Raw genomic sequence first — 5,556 nt, 5'->3', positions numbered from 1 at the left:
GGAATATATTCTGAATCTTCTCTAATAGTATTTTTCGGATTTTCATCACTAGAAATGTCAGCACTATAAGATAGAGGTGATAGTGTTCTTATCCCTTGTAAAAATTGCTTTTCTAACATCAATGATTTCTTTACATTGGAATTTTCCACCTGATGTCTTTTCTTTACTGGGGATTGTAACTCTGTCTCAAAATTTGGCGTGGAAAATAATGGTTGTTCTTCCCCCTTTCCAGAAGTTTCTACATCAGCTATTACTTCAGCACCATTATTTCCTTCACATCCCAATACTTGATTTAAGAATACTGAAGAATTTTCCAGAGTGAAGTCTGTCTGTGTGGCAATACTACAGGACTGTTTTTCTGATGCATCCGAACATTCTATGTTAAAACTACGGGTATCAGTTGAAACAGAGCTGCTACTTTCTGCTGTTTGCCGTTGCCTTTTTCTACGACTACGTTTTCCGATAGTCAAATTTTCTTGAATAACAAATTGTACCTCTTCTAAAGGAGGGAAGATGGATGGTAGAGCATTTGGACGCAATGTTCGTCCACTAACATTGTGAATGTAGCAATCAGATGTGAAGTGTTTAGAACATAAACGATATTTGTCGTTCTTGTTTCCATCCAATATATTCTGTGATAATAGATCAACATTGGAAAACACTTGACCAGTTTGGAGAAGCCATTGCGTAATTGCCTTAACATCCTTTGGAAATGGGTGTAAAATTATATCACGGCTCTGACCCTGTCTACCAGTCCCACTACCGCACTCATTAACGATGCAGTTTGGCATTGTGTCTTTCACATTTGTCCTTCAATTAAAAAAAAAAAAAAAATTATTAGTATTTAATACAAAATAAAACACAACACATTTCTCGATCACAAATTTAAAGATTACATCAAAATAGATTTATATATACAGTGGGGCAAAAAAGTATTTAGTCAGTCAGCAATAGTGCAAGTTCCACCACTTAAAAAGATGAGAGGCGTCTGTAATTTACATCATAGGTAGACCTCAACTATGGGAGACAAACTGAGAAAAAAAAATCCAGAAAATCACATTGTCTGTTTTTTTATCATTTTTTTTGCAGATTATGGTGAAAAATAAGTATTTGGTCAGAAACAAACAATCAAGATTTCTGGCTCTCACAGACCTGTAACTTCTTCTTTAAGAGTCTCCTCTTTCCTCCACTCATTACCTGTAGTAATGGCACCTGTTTAAACTTGTTATCAGTATAAAAAGACACCTGTGCACACCCTCAAACAGTCTGACTCCAAACTCCACTATGGTGAAGACCAAAGAGCTGTCAAAAGACACCAGAAACAAAATTGTAGCCCTGCACCAGGCTGGGAAGACTGAATCTGCAATAGCCAACCAGCTTGGAGTTAAGAAATCAACAGTGGGAGCAATAATTAGAAAATGGAAGACATACAAGACCACTGATAATCTCCCTCGATCTGGGGCTCCATGCAAAATCCCACCCCGTGGGGTCAGAATGATCACAAGAACGGTGAGCAAAAATCCCAGAACCACGCGGGGGGACCTAGTGAATGAACTGCAGAGAGCTGGGACCAATGTAACAAGGCCTACCATAAGTAACACACTACGCCACCATGGACTCAGATCCTGCAGTGCCAGACGTGTCCCACTGCTTAAGCCAGTACATGTCCGGGCCCGTCTGAAGTTTGCTAGAGAGCATTTGGATGATCTAGAGGAGTTTTGGGAGAATGTCCTATGGTCTGATGAAACCAAACTGGAACTGTTTGGTAGAAACACAACTTGTCGTGTTTGGAGGAAAAAGAATACTGAGTTGCATGCATCAAACACCATACCTACTGTAAAGCATGGTGGTGGAAACATCATGCTTTGGGGCTGTTTCTCTGCAAAGGGGCCAGGACGACTGATCCAGGTACATGAAAGAATGAATGGGGCCATGTATCATGAGATTTTGAGTGCAAACCTCCTTCCATCAGCAAGGGCATTGAAGATGAAACGTGGATGGGTCTTTCAACATGACAATGATCCAAAGCACACCGCCAGGGCAACGAAGGAGTGGCTTCGTAAGAAGCATTTCAAGGTCCTGGAGTGGCCTAGCCAGTCTCCAGATCTCAACCCTATAGAAAACCTTTGGAGGGAGTTGAAAGTCCGTGTTGCCAAGCGAAAAGCCAAAAACATCACTGCTCTAGAGGAGATCTGCATGGAGGAATGGGCCAACATACCAACAACAGTGTGTGGCAACCTTGTGAAGACTTACAGAAAACGTTTGACCTCTGTCATTGCCAACAAAGGTTATATTACAAAGTATTGAGATGAAATTTTGTTTCTGACCAAATACTTATTTTCCACCATAATATGCAAATAAAATGTTAAAAAAACAGACAATGTGATTTTCTGGATTTTTTTTTCTCAGTTTGTCTCCCATAGTTGAGGTCTACCTATGATGTAAATTACAGGCGCCTCTCATCTTTTTAAGTGGTGGAACTTGCACTATTGCTGACTGACTAAATACTTTTTTGCCCCACTGTAGATAGTTAACAGATAGGTTGATAATGATATAAGTAATGTAATGACAAATAATTGAGAGATAGCTGATAGATACATAGATAAAGTATAGAGTTATGTAGTCGGTGCAGAATTTTTATTAATCCTGTATTTCTAAGGATTACATTTATTAGTAATCAACAACTATATTCCTAATCACACTAAAAACATTTGCTATGGTGTATTACACCTCTCTCACAACACTCCACACAACTACCAATTTGTTTGTTGATTATTCTTGCACATGAATGTCAAATGCAACGTAACTTCAATTATGATAAAATCTAATGCTAATATTTACATTTTTTAGGTCAACACCGTCAGCCTATACTCACCCTTCAGCCTGCATCTTGTTGACATTACCATGCTACAAGGACTACTTGACAGACCAAATATTCATTTTCTCATTCCCCCTCGCCACCTACAAAATTACACACCTTGTCCATCTGTGTTCCTCAAGACTTGTTTCTAGGACACCTACTCTTCTCCACCAACTTCTTTTGCCTTGGAGAGCTTATATGATCCAACGGTATACAAAATTAAATCTAAAACGAAAATCCAAAAGATTAACCTATCCGTACTTGACGATTTTTTTTTTTAAATTACATGCTCTATAGTGTATGCCCCGTATGCTGCTGCTATAAAGAAAAAAAACAAAAAAACTTGGCACCTATCGTCGCTGTGCGCCGAGTGCTGGGGGGCATGAGCAGGCGTGGACACCGGTGCTCAGTGGGGGTCAGGTGCCGGTATCGCCAACAGCTCTGGCCCCCCAGCACTTACTATATTCATCTGTCCTCCATTCCACCGCTGTGCGCCGCCATCTTCCCGGTCATCGGCCTGTGACTGCGCCGGCGCTTTCGCTGTCTATAAAGGCTTGGGACAGAGTGACGTTCCCAGTGTTATATTATAGATCTTGTCCCGGTAATTTGATACACGCAACCTCCATTAATCTCAAGACCTCCATCTCTATTCCCCTATCATGTATTCTTCACACAAACGCATTAAAAACTTATCCCGTACTTCCCCTTGCTCTTTATGGTGATTAATCCGGCATATACCGTATATACTCGAGTATAAGCCGAGATTTTCAGCCCAAATATTTGGGCTGAAAGTGCCCCTCTCGGCTTATACTCGAGTCACGGTAGCGGTGGGGTCGGCAGGTGAGGGGGTGAGGGCGCTGAGGCATACTTACCTAGTCCCAGCGATCCTCGCGCTGTCCCTGCCTTCTTCCCCTCTTCAGCGGTCACGTGGGACCGCTCATTACAGAAATGAATAGGCGGCTCCACCTCCCATAGGGGCGGAGCCGCCTATTCATTTCTCTAATCAGCGGTGCCGGTGACCGCTGACAGGAAGAGGCTGCAGCACCGAAGACCGTGGGACGGCAGGGACAGCGCGAGGATCGCTGGGACTAGGTGAGTATGTTATATTTACCTGTCCACGTTCCAGCCGCCGGGCGTCGCTCCATCTTCCCGGCGTCTGCGCTGTGACTGTTCAGGTCAGAGGGCGCGATGACGCATATAGTGTGCGTGGCGCCCTCTGCCTGATCAGTCAGAGCGGGGAGTCGCCGGAACGAGATGCTGGGAGCTGCAATCAAGAGAGGTGAGTATGTGTTTTTTTTTTATTGCAGCAGCAGCGGCCATGGCACAGATTTATGTGCAGCATCTATGGGGCACAATGAACGCTGCAGAGCACTATATGGGGCATCTGTGCAGCATCTATGGGGCACAATGAACGCTGCAGAGCACTATATGGGGCATCTATGCAGCATCTATGGGGCACAATGAACGCTGCAGAGCACTATATGGGGCATCTGTGCAGCATCTATGGGGCACAATGAACGCTGCAGAGCAATATATGGGGCATCTGTGCAGCATCTATGGGGCACAATGAACGCTGCAGAGCAATATATGGGGCATCTATGGGGCACAATGAACGCTGCAGAGCACTGTATGGGGCATCTGTGCAGCATCTATGGGGCACAATGAATGCTGCAGAGCACTGTATGGGGCATCTGTGCAGCATCTATGGGGCACAATGAACGCTGCAGAGCACTATATGGGGCATCTATGGGGCACAATGAACGCTGCAGAGCACTGTATGGGGCATCTGTGCAGCATCTATGGGGCACAATGAACGCTGCAGAGCACTATATGGGGCATCTATGGGGCACAATGAACGCTGCAGAGCACTGTATGGGGCATCTGTGCAGCATCTATGGGGCACAATGAACGCTGCAGAGCACTATATGGGGCATCTGTGCAGCATCTATAGGGCAATATGAACGGTGCAGAGCACTATGGGGCATCTGTGCAGCATCTATGGGGCAATATGAACGGTGCAGAGCACTGTATGGGGCACAGATATTGGGCAAAAATGAACGGTGCAGAGCATATATGGGGCACAGATATGGGGCAATATGAACGGTGCAGAGCACTATATGGCACAGCTATGGGGAAATAATGATCTATTTTTATTTTTGAAATTCACCGGTAGCTGCTCCATTTTACACCCTAGGCTTATACTCGAGTCAATAAGTTTTCCCAGTTTTTGGTGGCAAAATTAGGGGGGTCGGCTTATACTCGGGTCGGCTTATACTCGAGTATATACGGCATTCGAAATTGTCATGAGCTGTGATTAACTAAGACTCTAATGTTGCCGTCACACTAGCAGTATTTCTTCAGTAGTTTACTAACCTTATTACACAATTTTGGTGTGATTGGAAGCTGTAAGCATGGTTTGTGTCTTAACATATGCCCACAACCTTTGATGGATTGTGTATTTCGCTACTGTTGTCGATTAGACCCCGACGTTATCTAAAAGACAAGGAAAAAAGTAATTTAAATAATGTACGACTGTTGATCACATTAAACACAATGGCCGTAGTGGGTTTGTTACATTGTACGGCGAAAATCTGTACTTGTTATGTTAGGTCAAAATGTCATACTAGTACGTATGCGCAGGATCTTCGACAATAAGCATCTTCGATGCAGTGATCGCATGTTGTTTGGAGGCGATA

The 5,556-nt window shown here is 43.6% G+C and overlaps 1 long non-coding RNA gene across 1 annotated transcript; it reads right to left on the bottom strand.

The window, feature by feature from the left end:
- Positions 1 to 342: 342 nt before the first annotated feature.
- On the bottom strand, positions 343 to 5,349 carry LOC138667343 (uncharacterized). The gene is made up of 3 exons (XR_011318719.1): positions 5,234 to 5,349; positions 2,978 to 3,085; positions 343 to 810 (listed from the first exon to the last, which is right to left on the bottom strand). It is a non-coding gene; the product is annotated as an uncharacterized lncRNA (long non-coding RNA).
- Positions 5,350 to 5,556: the final 207 nt, after the last annotated feature.

The sequence above is a fragment of the Ranitomeya imitator genome, chromosome 2, assembly GCF_032444005.1.
Source record: "Ranitomeya imitator isolate aRanImi1 chromosome 2, aRanImi1.pri, whole genome shotgun sequence".
Taxonomy (NCBI): domain Eukaryota; kingdom Metazoa; phylum Chordata; class Amphibia; order Anura; family Dendrobatidae; genus Ranitomeya; species Ranitomeya imitator.
The sequence above is the reverse complement of the archived record's forward strand: the minus strand, read 5'-3'. Positions and strand labels throughout refer to the sequence as shown.